This window comes from Parasteatoda tepidariorum, chromosome 10, assembly GCF_982258835.1.
Source record: "Parasteatoda tepidariorum strain Cologne lab strain chromosome 10, Ptep-v5.0, whole genome shotgun sequence".
Taxonomy (NCBI): domain Eukaryota; kingdom Metazoa; phylum Arthropoda; class Arachnida; order Araneae; family Theridiidae; genus Parasteatoda; species Parasteatoda tepidariorum.
The window spans coordinates 102,232,226-102,249,108 of NC_141764.1; the positions used below are offsets into that span (position 1 = coordinate 102,232,226).

General features: G+C 29.0%; 2 protein-coding genes across 2 annotated transcripts in view; both read left to right on the forward strand.

Annotated features, from left to right (window-relative positions):
• Positions 1-16,883, forward strand: part of LOC107443298 (very long chain fatty acid elongase 4) — a 270,628-nt gene that overhangs the window by 40,959 nt on the left and 212,786 nt on the right. The window lies entirely within an intron of this gene.
• Positions 9,293-16,883, forward strand: part of LOC147803176 (very long chain fatty acid elongase 4-like) — a 58,017-nt gene continuing 50,426 nt past the window's right edge. The window contains exon 1 of the mRNA XM_087153528.1: positions 9,293-9,402. The gene's annotated coding sequence lies outside the window, so the exon portion shown is untranslated. The remainder of the gene's footprint in view (positions 9,403-16,883) is intronic.

Below are 16,883 nucleotides of genomic sequence, written 5' to 3' on the forward strand. Positions count from 1 at the left end.
AAGAGCTTTCTTTTCTTCCTAAAATTTTATTCTAAATTTAAATTTTTTTTTCCAAGTGGAATTTTGTGTTACATTTCTTTTCGCATTTAAGAAAAAAATTGAAAATAACAGGATTTTAATGTAGTACATACGCATTGCTTCTTCTCACCCTGTCAGCGAAGATAAGCCAATCCCACTTCATTCGAATTCAATTCTTTCCGGTTCATTTCGATAAGGAAGAAAAATTTTAAGATTAACAAGCAGGAAACAAAGTTATTTTCAGATAATGATAATTCCATATTTATATAGAAAAAAAAATAATTATAACATAGAAATTTTGACTTTTGAAATTTAGTATGCAAAATGTTTTATTATTGTCAAAAAATAGACTGTAAACCAACATAAAAAAAACAACTGAACACTTAAAATATATTAAAATGTGCAACATATTAACAACATAAAACGACATTACGACAAAACATAAAAAATTAAATTAATTCTGGTGTTTTTTTTCTTTTTTTTAGAGAAATTGCAGTAATAACTATATATGTACAGTTGGCATAAAAAAAAAGAGAGATCACCCTGAATGACTTTAGTTCTAATAATTGGATTTTCACGTACCAAGTGTCCATCTTAATGTTTCTTGAGGGTGACCTCAAATATGAACATTATTTAGTGCTAACTATTAGTTAAGTTACGAAATCAGACAAAAAAACGTACTATTTCTTTTAACATATTTGGATTCTTAACCTCCAAAATATAGGGGGTAGCAGCAATCTGGGAAATATGGTCCCCATAGTTAGATCAGGAGAGCGATCCAAAGTTCGGACCCCTTAATACTAATTTCACTTTTGCAGTTTTTAGTCATATTTTTAAAACTAATTAAGCAATTCAAAAAAAAATTGTGTTCCTTATACAACCCATTTACCCAAAGATAATTTCCTGCAAAAAATATTTTTTAATAATTATTTATTATTTTTAATTATTTAATTTAATTGCGGACGAACAAATTTGAATTATGAGGTATACGTTTTTTTATACCATAATGATCTTAATTAATCTAAAAATTGAAATTAATTATTTGTAAAAAATAATTTAGCGAGAATGAAGAAATGGGGCGATTAAAGCTTAAATGTGGTTAACTTACGAGCGAGTAGAGTAAAATTTCATTCATATTGTTTTAGCTAATAACCAATTGCTAATCATTTTTTTAAATTATAAAAGTTTCTTTTTTAGTCTTCAAAAGATTTGCTCGTAATTTAATTAAAAGATTTGAATAAAACATTTTATTGAATAAGAAGATTATATTAACTAATGTTGAGTTTTATATCAGCATGTTTCTGACAGAATGTGATTATACATCAGCTTTTTTTATTTTATTTGTTAGTTTGTACTTTCAATAATTGATACAATTTCAATCATATACAAACGCATGCATAGATCTGGAATAATATGTTTATCAATTTCTTCAATGTATATTTTATAATTATTAATACGAGTACGTAGTCAACATTTTTAAGCATCTTAAAATTTCTTAACATCTTATATGTCTAAATCTTAAAATAAATTTGTTAATTACCTCTTTTAATCTGTTTCGCAGAATTATTTCTCCAACTATTAAATTAAATTTTAACATTTCTCAAAATCTTATTCTTTACTCTACCACGTATATTATTTTTCCATTAATTTACTAATCAATTGTTTTAGTACTTTAATTTATGTTTTCCTTTAAAATAAAATTCATTTTTGAACTATTGTTAAGTTTTTATCGAAAGAAAACTTAAAATTTTTGCCAGCTACCTGCGAGTTAAATCTTGTTAAGAAATTAAAAATATTCTGCTGATAAGAATTATTCGATGCAGCAGAGTTGAATATTTACTAAAAATACAATTGTTTTCGAAAAATAAAGATAGATTATTGGCTTTTTTATTGTTTCTTATTTATTTGAGTAATGAAAAAAGAAATGCGTACGTGTGCACAGAAAAAATAAATAAATACAACAGCTTGCTTTGTTTTTTAAATGAACAAAAAACTATGGATATACAATTTTATTTTGATTTTCAAAGCTATTCTTGCCCACTTTCTTTAAGAAAGTTGCTCTTTTCTTTTAAAATGTTGAAAATGTTTGCTTAAAAAGTTGTTAATATTATTTCTCAATTTTCGAAGATTTAAAAAAATATTGCAATATCAGGAAAATGCTCGAGATGCCTTGTTTTGTTAAACAACTACTAAAATAAAAAATTGTAAAAAGATTCCTAAACCGTTCTATTTTTAAAATCATCATCTGAAAATTGCTCTTTTTCAAAGATTATGATTTTTTATACTTAAATTATCTATAATATTACTTTTAACACATTTTGTAGAAATTAAGAATACAAATTTTGATCTAATATTTCGTAATAAGGAAACAAGAATATTAATGTTTCATTGATGATTGTTTCATTGAACCAAAGTAGTTAATTTTTTTATAAAACAATCGGCTTTGCAACTATTTAACTTTGATTCTTTGGACTAGGGGTCATTTCATGCATGTCATTCGTCTTTAAAATTTCAATATAAAATGCGAAAATTACAAGAATGCGTAACCTGGCTTTAACTAATAATAATAAAAAAAGGACAAAATCGTCGGCAAAAGAAGTTATCACATGAGAAGATTTTCAGAGTTACTAACTGTAACAATTGTTACTCTAGTCTAATTAGGGGTATTATATACCTAAATTTTCCTTTCCTTTAATTTTTTAAATTATATTTTAATAAACTAAGGAAATGAGGGTGTAAATAATGTCCATTCTTTTTACTGCAAATCAAGTTTACCTAGTGTCATTCGCAAATCATATGAATTGCAAATTATTGAGCTCCCGTGTAGGGTAGTAGGATATTTTATGCATGATCAGTAATTTCAAGAGTAGTTTATCAGTAGTTTATATTAGTAGGTAGCTAACTTCCTTAAAAATTCTAATTCTGAAAATTGCTTGTTATTTTACAACTGAGGCAAAGCAGGTGCATTTTTTAAATGTTTATTTAAATAATTTTCACATTGGCCATCAGTATTCCTTTGAGGAATCAAAAACCATGACCCTAGTAAGCAGCCGAAAACTGAATCATTATAAATTATTACCTTTTAACTTTTCTTTTAAAATTCTCTAACCTTACTATTTAAACTCTATACGGTGCAATATTTTTTTTAGACAAAGTATTGACATTTTTTATACCTTTTACAATTAACATACATTAACATAGTTAAAGAAAAGAAGATTTTTAAAGATTTTTCAAAGAGCGCATCTCTAACAATACTTCGGAGCATCATAAAAAAATAATTTAGCACAATTTATGAGTTAGTACATCCTCTACATACCCCCCCCCCGCAATTTTAAATTTCGATGATAAAATTGATGAGTTTTGTAAAAAGAAACTGTTACAAACCAACTGAAATAAAAGAACTGATAGGAACAGATACATAAAAGATTGCTACACAACACTAAATAAATTATTTATATTAAATAATCAAAATATAAATTTAAAAAACAGTTATTTGTTTCACATAATTTTTTCATTTGAGAATGAGAAGTTTCATGGTATTTAGCTAATTTATATTTTACAATATTTCTAATATTGCAAAACATAATTTTTTAATTAATTTTATAATATTTTTTTCTATATAAATAATTAATTTTTTAATATTTTTGTTAAGCTTTTTTACACCTATAATTTCTGCGACCATCTTCCAATAATTTCAGAAAATAAAAGAAAAGTACCAATGAAAGGATTTGTTTACATAAATGCTGGAAATAGTTAAGGATAGTGGTGGGTCACATTATTTTCTCTAATTCAACCATTAAAACTAGTAAAACTCAAATTAAAATCAGCAAATCTCTAAATAATCTACAACTTCAAAATACTCGAAATAAAATTTACTTTGCAATTCACTAGAGACGTCAAGGCGCTGACGCCAACTTTTGACGAATTTTAATTTTTTCTGCTATTTGAAACTTTTTTTTTATTCTCATAGTAGCAAACATCTTTATTTTAATATTTTAACAGGATTTATATGTCCTTCATAAAGTAAAAAAGCTGTGGTATCAGCATCGAAATTATAAAGTATTCATTAAATTTAAAATTAAAATTTTGAAACTCAATATTTCGTCCCCACAAATTTGCAAGTTTTTGAAATTAAATATTGAATGTTGTGGTGAATATAAACATAATAAAATACATCTTCTTAGATTTGCAGCCACATTTTTAATTTCTTAAGGACCTCACGAATTCAACTTAAAAGGAGGCTATCGTTTCAGATGTCGGTAGTGATGATGAGAATCGTAAAATAAGTTTTTAAATAATAGAATAAAACAAAGAAACTTTAGTACCCATATTTGGTGATAAATAAGTAACTGATCGCAATCGAAGAGCTTAGTGAAAGAACATGTTTGCAAAAGTCAGTTTCGGAATGTATAGAAACATAGGGATGCTATTTGCAAATCATGCTTATTAAAGAAAACCATGTAACCTAAATATTTGTCAGAATGAAATGACCTTTAATAATAATAAAAATACAAGTAAAATTTACTCTTATACTATTATATATATAACAAAATAATTTTAGAATGCCACTTAACATTTACTAAGTTCCTCAATTTCATGGAAAATAAATACCGTGTATTTCATAAAACCTTCTGATTGTGCATCAGAATCGCTATCTTTATCAGGCCCTACAAATTTACTGCAGGATTTTTTTTTTCTTCTTTTCCTTACCTAAAAGACTCGAACTGAGGTGTAAAAGCCCGACAACTCTTCATAAATTTATAACAACTTATGTAAATTTGGTTTTAGTACAAAGTTTTCATACAAATAACGTTAAAACAGCTTTAAAAAAGTTTTAAAAAATTTCTGATAACAAGTTCAATGTTTAAATTTTAAAATCTTACAAAATTATAAATAATTTATTAATCGATTCAAATTTTATTTATTAAGGATTAAAAAGAAGAATCTGTTTTCTTTGCCCAGAAAGCAGATCCAAAAATTCTCCTCTTGGTTGCTTAGCAACAGAGACGCACGATGTTTTACCGTCTTGTCATTCATGCAGTTTCTTCATGGCTGTTTTCAATTGTTTCACTTTCTATGGCGGAAAATTTGGCATTTTTTTTAAACTTTCACCATATATACAAATCTTTATTGCGACCCAATATACGGCCTAATTTTTTCAAAATTTTGTCTACCCCTCCCCTTTCTATTTCAAGGGTCAGGAATCCAAATATGTTAAAAAAATACATATGTTTATTCGGAGAAAATACGTTTTTGTGTCTGATTTCGTAGCTTAATTAACAGTTAGCACTAATGTTTTAGCGTATTTGAGGTCACCCCCAGGATTTATTAAGATTGACACTTAGTTGGTGAATATCCAGTCATTAGAACGAAAGTTATTCAGGATGATATCTTTTTCCTTTTTTTTTTTTTTTTTTTTTTTTTGCCGACTGTACATTACTCAAAAGTATAAATAATTGATAATATTTTTTTAAAATTACAGTTGCAGTTTTGGATTGTATTAGCATACATGATGTGGACTAAGCTGTCGGGATGCGAAGTGTTGAATTTCTGGAATATGGTCCTCGTCGCATTTTTGTTTATATTAATGCTTTTATTTGCTGACTTTTATGCTAAGAATTATAGAAAAAAGAAAGAATAAAATATGTCTATCGCTATTTCAATGATTTTTCTCTCACTATTTCTAGTGAATTACACTGAATGTATGATTTTTAAATTACCTTCTGTATATTAAAAAATTGTAAACGCCACCGCCTCTGTTTTGGGTGTATAACTTAACGTTACATTTGAGTTACGTTACATTTAGTTACAACGTTACATTTAGTAACTTGAAATGTAGAAAATGGTGTGTAGAAATGGTGAAGAAGGTAGTGTAGAAATGGTGTATAGAAAAATGTGCAGCAAGTTTCGATAATTAGGAAGGTTATTTTTTTTTCAAGGTCCAATAGGTCGCTAAACGAAAACTTCGGGGAAAATCCGCTAGGTCTGTGCGCAGATGTCTTGCGCCGTGTCTGTAGTGGGCCGGGGGAAAGCGTGGATTAGCGGTTGTCGTGTTCGTGGAGCACATAAACATGTTTCGAAAAATAGAGTTTCCAGCCAAATGTGAATTGCACTGAGTCATTCTGAAGAAAGCAATGCAGCTGAAATTCATAGACGAATGAGTAAAGTTTACGGAGAAGCGTTCATGAGTGATACAAAAGTACCGAAATGGCGCAGGAAATTTTATGCTGGACACACAGATGTTCATGATGCAGGTGACCAGGGAAGGAAGTCAGTGTCAACCGATAATCTTTTTCAAAGCGTGAATCAGGCGATTCGCGGAAATCGTCGGTTCTCAATTTCTAGGTTGAGTAAATTGAATCCGGAAATTTCACGCTCAGCTCTCTATACCATTGTGAGTGAAAGACTCTAGTACATCAAACTCTGCACGAAGGGGCTCCCTAGATGCAGTTTGACCATCACAAAATTCAACGAATGAGGGCCGCATTAACCTTCCTCCAGCGCTACCATCACAACGGAGTCTTTGGACATGGATCTATTACGAAACTGAAGAAACGAAACAGCAATCCAAACAGTGGATGCATTCACACTTCCTCTAGTCGTACACCAGTGAAGTTCAAGAGCACGTTCTCCACCAAAAAGAGTTCTAGGATCGTAAAGCTATTCTCTTGGTGGAATTTATGCCACGAGGCGCAACGATCACTGCAGCATCATACAGCAAGACTTTTCAACGTCTTCGAAGGGCAATTTAGAACCAGAGAAGAGGAATGTTGTCGTTAGGCATTGTCCTTCTTCATGACAACGCGCGGCCGCGCACTGCAGTTGCAACAACGATCCTCCTGCAAAGTTTTGGATGGGAAGTTTTTTATCACCCTCCATACAGTCCCGGCTTGGCTCCCTCAGATTTTAATCTCTTTGCTCACATGAAACGCTGGCTAGGAGGATAAACTTTTGACACCGACAACAATCTGCAAACCAATACAGAATTTGCTGAAAACAAAAACGACTGATTTTGATGATGAAGGCATAGAAAAATTGATACCACGTAACAACAAATTGTACTGCTGAAGTATCTTCACAGTAATGCTTTTATTTTCTGTTTTTGCCAATAGGTGACAGCTTGAATGTATTCAAATATTTTGTAATGAAAGGGAGAGTTAAAAATTTTGCAAATTATGATTTTATGTAAACTTTAATTTAACATTCAATTACAGTAGATTGCAATGATTATGTGGTATCAGCAAATAGTTTCTGTAGTATAAACAATTATTTTTCATCATGTCAATTCTTATAAGTGTAATTCTGGATTAATTCTTTTTGCATGCATTTACTGCTTGGGGTGGCAACCCGCTAGTTAGGAAGCTTCCGTGGGTGGAAGTTAGCATCAGTCGGCACTGGTTATGGCTGGGAGTAGGTGACAACAAAATAATGAGCGGTCGCTAAGAAAACTTATGAAATGTTTTACATGGGGTAGCTATCGATAAATCATCCCCCACTGAATGTGAATTACTCGCCGAAAGTATTGTTTGATCAAGGGATTTAAGATGCAGATCACAAGGTCCTAAATGAGAATGGTGCTTTCGGGATACTTTGAATCCCCACGTGGTTATGTTAACACGAGTCGGCTGATGAAGGTGTGCAAGGCTGCAGGTGTAGTAAATAAATATGGAGCAATGGTAACAGTATAAAATTGCTCTCACGATTATTTGTAATCCATAGTGCCTGGTGGAATGGGGAAGATGAGCGTGGTTGCCATGTGTATTGTGAATTTTAGTTGTAAGGTATTTATGTTACCAGTCCCGTTTTTTTTATACCTTAAAATGTATTTATTTTTGTAGTAATATGGTTAAGAAAATGTTACTTTGCAGATATCTCATGTTGGAAACTGGGGTCATTAATGACTAATTTATTTGAAGAAAAAAAAAAGAACACAACGCAATGCACTAACTTTAGGTTATAACAACACTAAACAGTACAAAATGTATGAATCGAAAAGGCGATTACGTCGAAAAGTAGCTTACTGTTGTATGACATTGTTCCATATAAAATTTTCTTGTTTCTGACTGTGATTTTAATTCAGCGACCAATCGGAACTTGAAAAAAAAATAGCCCTCGTGGTTCAAGCATTACTGTTAAACTTGGTGTCCGGTTTGAAATAGAAAGCATGATTTTATGGTCCTGGAAGAAACACGTGTTTTCAATTGAAAACACTGATACTATTTCCTTTCACGTTGGTAAAAGTGTTGACTTCGTTTTAACAATGATTAGGCACTTGAAAAAAAAATTTTTTTGAAAAATTGACATATAAAAGCACACACTTTTTCATCATTGGACAATTAAGAAAAATTTACTGGCTGGAACTTTAACATGATAAACATAACTTCCTGAGCATTGGGTGGGGTAATCAAACCAATTCTTCACTTCGAAGGATAACACACATTTTCGGTCAACATATTCTCGACAATCTTGAATCAGTTGAGGAAAAATTTTATCCTTCAGGGGCTAATTTTACCAGCGAAGGCATGATTTAATAGTTTCAGTTGATGGAAATTTCTTACCATCTTGATCTTACATCTCAAGATTCCCTATACAATTCTACACAAAATTCTTCCGTAAATATTAGTCCTCTCGCTTTGAAATTCGAATTTTCAAAAAGTGCCATTTTATTCTCAAAAGCGTCTCTATATACTGCCAAGATTATCGCCAAAGCTGTCGCCAAACCGAGTTTTCCATGAGAAATACTTAAGGCGTTATTTACTCTTTAACTAACGTTAGAATGACGGAATTTTCTCGCAAATTTTCTAATTAAACTCTTAATTTAGAGTAAGTCATAGATACGTAGCCTCATATCAAAAGAATATTCACAAAATTATACACATATTTACAATTTGGTAACAGTATATTGGTTCAGTTTCTGAATTCTCAGTCCCATTAACTCAATCGAATTCACCAAATTCGAATAAATGAATAGAACAATAGCTAAGGTTTTCACGAACAATGATATAACGTCCCCTTTGCTTTTGTTTTTCTATTTAATTTTACACTTAGAGCTATTAATTTCACGATAAGTTTCACAAACTCTAAATATTAGTATGAGCCATAACTATTCGAATTTAGAAGTATATCCAAAACATTGTCCAAATACGTTGTTTCTCTACCCTTTCTGCCTACAAAAAACATATTAATAAAAAGATATCAACATCAATTTTTAGACACGCCTGACTAATATTACATTGCTTCCTCTTTTTTTTTCCTCGAAGGTGATACACTAATGATAGATATAAAGGAAGAAGGGGGTTAGATAATATATATATAAGTTCAAACGAAAAGAAAGTGTGTCAGCATTTCAAAGCTATTCAGAGAGGAGCTGCACCTAGGAGAATAGTAAGATTGTTGTTGTATTCATATAGTGTTCATGTATCTAATGTATTTCACTTCATATTTTAGTAGTATTCATTTTTATAATTTCTGATAAATATTAGAATATATTTTTAGAGTTTGTGTGTCGCGGAATTAAAAACTTGCTACTTGAGAAAATGTATCTCTATCTGTAAAACTAAATGAAAACTAAAAAATGACGCTACATGATTGTATATCAACAGCGGGTTTGCGAAACATTAAATTAAATGTGCTGAATATCGCATAAAATAAAGACCCTTTTTCATACGGCGTTTGAATTTGTTGTAGCACAAGATGTATCTAAAATATCAATTAGCGATGAGAAAATATTATTTTTTAGCCAGACGAAAACTGCTTTGAGTTTTACTTAAAAACACGAGGCTAAAAGAATTATATACATTTTTTCCTAGAAACCTTTTCTTAGTAGATGTAGGATCACTTGCGATTTCATTCTAGAACCTGCATTGAGCAACCGACCCGATTTTGAATTTACGACAATCAACTCCGCATCATTTTGGCAATTTTGAATCCACCCTAGAACGCTAGAAAACCTTCTAGATCAAGAATTTGGGCAGCCTAGTCTTCGTGGAGAACTTTTTGAAGAAACTTATCCACATTTGCGTTACATGGGGTGGGGGGAATTACGAGATCCTCTAACAGTTAGCTAGACTGCAAACGAATGATACCATGACCTCGAGTACATTTTATATCAGCACTGTCGTGGGTGTGAGTTGGGGGAAAAAGTCGTATCGATCAGCCATCACAAGGATTAGATCCTGGGCCAATTGCAATCTTAATAGTCTTAATGTTAATCTCACTTTTTTGCCAAATCTCGGGAATTATTCAAACGAATTAAAATAATTTTTGAACACAATCAACGAATCAATTTATCCAAATATAATTCCATGGGAAAGATAATTTACAGTGGAAAAGATAATTTTTTTTCAATAATTAGTTTAATATTATTTTTTTAAATAATAATTCGAAAAAATTTTAAATTGCAACTTATAATTTTTGTACATCGTTTTAAACTATGTAGTTTTAAATAAAAAAATAAAATAAATTAGAATGTAACGGCTCAATTAGGTCTTTAAAATATCAAAAAGGTCGTATATTTAAAATCCGGTGTCCTGTAATCTATTCGGCCGATTTTCGCGCAAATATTTTATTTTGACATTACATAGTTTACAATGATTTTATATACTGAACAAATGAAACTTTTTCGACTTATTATTAAATAAAATAATCAATAAATATTAAAAATTGTTTTTTAGATTAAATTATCATTGAATTAACAAGTTTTATCAATGTGTACAAAAGTTTTTGATTCGTTAACGCAAAAAGAAAAATTAACTTTAAGGGGCCCGATTTTTCGACTGTTTTCCAGGCATATTTCTCAGGACTAGGGTTAACCGCAAAATCTAGTGATAAAAAAAATCTGTCAAAAGAAAAAAAAAACCTTCAGGAAAAACACGTTTGTTTGGTCCTTAATATAACTAATTGTTAGTACTAATTATTAGCATATTTAAAATCAACTATTATAAAAATTCGCTCATTAGAAGATATTTAATCAGAATTATATTTTTTTATCAACTTATCTTTAAAGTTTTTAAGAAAACATTTCAAACTGAGAGAAATAAACTACTTTTGTTTATCCTAAAATCATTTGCTCAAAGTTTAAAATACTAGTTCAAGTATTTGAAATTATAAAAATTTCAATTAATGACCACAACTGGTTTGGGCATAAATTGTAAAAGCCGATTTATAAATATTGTACAGAAGTATTCGTACCTTTATTACGTTGCTTGGTATTTTTTTCAAGCAAATTCATTAAAAATGGGAGATTAAATTATGAAAGAAATAATTTTAAACTCTTCTAGAGCGCTATAAACATGTTTATCTACTTAAATATTAACAGAGTAGTCAGAGACAAAAGGTAAAGGATTTTTGAATTAAGACAGCAATTAAATTATTTGCTAAATAAAAAATACTAATATAGCAACGTCACATAAAATATGATAATAGGGAGATTTCGCAAATTTACGTTATCTACCGTACTCTCCGGTACGTAAATTTTCAAGTGCGCATGCGTCAATTCTGTTCAGATGCGTATGCGCCCGTGGAAAAAATATCAAACTTACGTAAGTGAAAATAAGAGATTTTGCAAAAATCAGTAAGTTGAAAACGCTATCGTAGTAGAATATTATTTTAACTTGACTACAAAATCAATATAAACATTTACAATACATGTAAACTATTTCTTTAAATCTGTGGCAAATGATTCAAGATGCCTTGCTCTACCTAAAACTGCAGATTTGTGAACAGAAAAATTAGGTAGATCATATATTTTGATGAATTCGGCGATAAAGAATGCAGTTTATTATTATTATTAATAATAATAAAATATTATTGAGCATCTATTGATTATTTTAACTAAATTGTATAGTTAAAATAAATATAATTTGTAATTTTGAAATGGCGAAAATATATCGAGTTTCCAATGAAACTAGTGCAATTAGACAAATATAATATTAAACAGAAATTAATGAAATTATTTTTTTTATTGAATGAATTTCTTTTATTGAATATTGTATGATCACGCGATTCATTTCTAAATTTCATTAATACATTTCTTCAAATTCGTATTCCATGTTTTTAGTTCAAAGGCAGGGTTAGACGGAAAACAATATCTAACAGTTATTAAACAGCATGCGCAGTTTGCTTCAATCTTGCGTACGGGAGAGTACCGAAGCTAACGTAAACGTACGAAATCTCATTTTTATTATAATTAATACTTTCCTGAAATTCAGTGGAAATTTTAAATAAGTTGGAGCTGTAACATTTCAAGTATCGGCTCTACAGCTCCGATTAGAGCACTACGAAATAATACGCTAAACTAAAATATTAACAAACATTCAAAGGCGTCAATAATATATAGAAATTATTTTATGGTTCCCTAAAATGAATCTCTTCATTAACTTTGGCCATTTAAGCTTTTTTTTCTTTATTCCGTAGAAAAACGTTTTAAAAGATGAACAAAATAAACTCGATAACTTTAGAAACACTATTTTGGTAACGTCACTAATTCACGTTGATCATTGAGTTTGTAAAAAAGAATTCTTGCACTTAACTCCTAAACAGTTAAGTTTATAAGGATGCCAAATGCTGAACTAATGCACAAAAAAAAGCTTTTTTTTAAAAATCTTTCCAGAACAAACTATTTAAAATTGAACCATTTTTCAGACCAGGGTCTAAAATTGCTGCTTGTAGTCAATCTCCAACTTTCTAGCACAAATTGTTCTAGATTTATAACAGATACGACATAACTTTTCGATACCGCTGTCAAATAAAACTACCGAATAAGCACAAAAGGAAAGTTAAAATAAAATCAGTATTTTCTTGTTCATTGCTACGTATTCCAAAATCTCTCTCTAATAAAAAAAAATCGTAAGCAACGGGTGTTCAACTTTACTTCACATTTTTGTTTTTCTGAAGAAACATTATAAGACTTTGAAAATTGAAATGACAAAACTATGTAGAAAATTTTTCAAGTAATACAACAACATGTAAAAAAAATTGTTATTCGATCATTAGTTCAAGAATTATCAACTGTTAATCTTGCAGTAAAAAATACCAGGTGAGGTGATCTACAGCCTGCAGCAACATAGTTGAAATTTGACGCGTTGAAAGTCTATTATCCTTCATGTGCTTCACAACAGTTTTTTTTTCGAGATTCTTATTGTTGCGAATTTTAAAGAATTTCTTAGCGACTTTATTTCACTTTCTTTTGCTTTAATTAATTGCGGTATTTCCATTGTAGCAGAAAATTTTATTTCTCCTTTCTCATCTTTATTTTAAAAGCTCGCGCTTTATTTAATGTCAAAGGTAGAAAAAAATGAATAAATAAAATTTAAAAAAAAAAAAAAAACGAGAAAGAGATTAGATATTACCTATAAATCATAATATGTTTTTTTTTTAAATTAAAGAGAGATAAAATTAAAAAAACCGCTTGTAATTTGTACTTTTACACGATATAAAGTTACATATTATTAACAAGTTATATATTGTCTCACATTCTATGTTGCTGAGTAAATTTTTTTGTACATGTACAGTCCGCAAAAAAAAACGAATCACCATGAATAACTTTCGTTCTAATGATCGGATTTTCACGAACTAAGTGTCACTCTTAATGACTCCTGGGGGTGACCTCAAGTATGCTAAATAATTAGTACTAACTATTAATTAAGTTACGAAATCAGACACAAAAACGTACTTTCTCTGAATAAACATATATTTTTTTTACATATTCGGATTCTTAACTTTCAAAATATAGGGGGTAACCGCAATCTGGGAAATATGGTCCCCATAGTTTGGTCAGGAGAGCGATCCAATGTTCGTACCCCTTAATGTTAATTTCACTTTTTCAAAACTAATAAAGCCATTTAAAGAAAATTGCACCCACTCATAAAACTCATTTACCCAAAGATAATTTCATGAAAACAATGATTTTTAATAATTATTAATTATTTTTTATTATTTAATTAAATTGAGGATGATAAAATTTTGAATTATAAGGTATGAATTTTTTATACCGAATTAATCTTCATATTTTTCAATTTAAAAATCTAAAGTTTCAACTGCTTTTATTTAATAGAAGCTGAGAAAAATTAAAATTAATTATTTTTAAAAAAATAATTCGGCGACAATAAAGAAATGATTAAATGGGGCGATTAATATTAAAATGTGATAAACTTGCGAGGAACTTGACTTCGCGCGCGTAGTGTAAAATTTCATTCATATTTTTTTCGCTAATAATCGTTTGCTAATCTTTTTATTTTTATTTCTTTCTAACTATAAAATGCAATGTTGCCTTTTTAGTCGCTTAATAATTTATTTGCAATTTAGTAAAGAAGTTTGAATGAAATATTTTGAATAAAAAACAATTTATTCAAGGAATGTCTAGTTTTATAAAATAGGATATGATATGATCTTCTGATAGAATATGATTATACACCAGATTGTGCTTATTTAATGTGATTATTTTTTATTTTTTTATTTTGTTTTTGAATAACTGATACAATTTCAATAATATACATACGTATGCATAGATTTGGAATAATATATTTATCAATTTCTTGAATATATATTTTATAAATATTAATAAAAATACGTAGTCAACATTTTTAAGCATCTCTCACAACGTCGCAAATTTCTCAACATCTTATAGGGTAAATTAACGAATGAAGGAAAACTTAAGCTTAGCTTTCCTTTAAGAAAAAATCATAAAAATTTCAAAATTTCTAATTTTAGCTAAATGATGGTGTCGACATATTTGTTACTAAATACAAATTATGTAAAAAAAATTTAGATAACTTACATAATATTGTTTTAAGCTTTTGATGGTTTAAATAATAAGTAGTAAGGTAACCAAGTGAAGGAATAGTTCTTACCAGTGAATAAACACTAAATTTTCCAGTGAATGAACACTTAATTTAGAGAATGTTTGATGCTCGTTAGGAATCCATAGGCCACACAAATGTCGAAAAACAAGATTTTTCTTGGAATTACAACATATAACCACAGTTAACGTGGAAAATGTAACCTTTTTTTCAGTCATGGAATGGAAAGTAAAATATGTTTGAATACATAATTAAAAAAAAAATTTTTTTTCATTTTTTTTCCTCACAGTTTAATAGTCCGTTCTAAATTATGAATGTTTATCATTGCGTAATCCGATGATGTTTTTATTATTATTATAATTAGATCACTTTTTTGTTTACTCTTTTCCCCATATTTTTTAAGTTATTTTTTAAACTTTTTAAGTATTTTTTTTCTCTTCGTTATATTTTCTGTTTTAACTTTTTTCAGCGCTTTCAATCTCTTTAAATTTTTGTTTTTTTTTCTGAAGTTAATGCAGAAAAGTATTTTTATTCTTTTGATTTAACCTTCCTCTTTTTTCCAAATTTTTGGCCAATGTAAATGTATCTTCGAAATTTCTTTTGATTTTCCAGTACAATTTCTAGAATTCCTCAATGGATAATAAATGGGAAAAGGGAGTTTCGAAGTTTGAGTAAAATCCATCTCTCATTGACTTATATCTAGTGGGTCTTCAGCAGTACTTACCACTTACTTATGGAACCAATTGTTTTTGCAACTAACAATGCCTCAAGAGGACTTATATCAAAATCAGTTTTCAAGATACTTTCATTATCAATGTTAGTTGTATCAGCTTCAGTGCCAAAATTTGATTAGCCAAATGTTCTTTTTGAAATAAATTCTTCAATATTGAGAAAAGCACAGGCTATTGGATATTTGGGAGATTAAACTTCTCTGTCGTCAATGCTCCTTTAAAAATTTGCAACATAACCTTCTCAAGCTTCTAAGAATAAAACCTTGTTAAGAAATTAAAAACATTCCGCTGTTTAAAATTATTTAATGCAAAACAGCTAATTATTTACTAAGCATACTATTTTTTTTTTGAAAAAAAAAGAGTATAAATTATCTATTGTCTTTTTTTTGTTTCTCGTGACTTCAACATAGATTATCTAAAATAGTTTTGACTTTTTATAAGTCACCACAAAGAGTATAAAGATACAGAACATAATAAGCTGTCGAATACGTAGTCAAATTTTTAAGCGTCTTAAAATATCTCAGTATCTTAAATGTCGTCCTAACATCTTAGTTGAGAAAATAAATTTTTAATTATCTGACCACATGTAATTCACTAATTGTTTCATTATATCTTTTACTCTTTCTCTATGATACCAAGTAGATTTTTTTCCTGATAATATACTAAACTATTTTGTTTAATTTTTTTTTATTTAAGCTCGATTCCCAAGATATTATTGTAGTATAATTTGTTATCAGGAAAATGCCTTATTTTGTTAAGCAGGAAATACTAAAAATTGAAATTTGTAAGAAGATTCCGAAGCCGTGCCAATTTTAGAGTCATCTGATTTAAAAAAAAATGCTATAAAAAATACGCTATTTCCGAACTTATTTTAATATAGAAAAAAAAACGTGGTTAGAAGGCTAACATACTATTTACAGAAATTGTGAAAACTAATTTTTCCTATATTTCGTCAAAAGAGGATAAGAATGATATTGCTCCAAGGGACCTACTCAATAATTTCGCTATTTCTAGAATGAAATCTGTTTGATCAAAACATATTGTTCCTTGAAAATTAAAACGAGGAAAAAATTAGCTTTTATTATTTATCTAAGCTTATTCCATTTATTTAATGATAGCGATATTAAGGTTAAAAATATGCGATGGAAGCCCCGTTTACTATTATACTATAAATGCATTAAATCATGTAGCTTGAATAATTTATTTTAAGCAAATTATTTAATAACTTTAAGCAAATAAGGGTGTAAAAATAAACTCGATCAAAATACTCCGAAAGTATACCCTAAAATATATGTAGAATAAACTTTGGCATCGATATATAAAAAACATCTTTTCA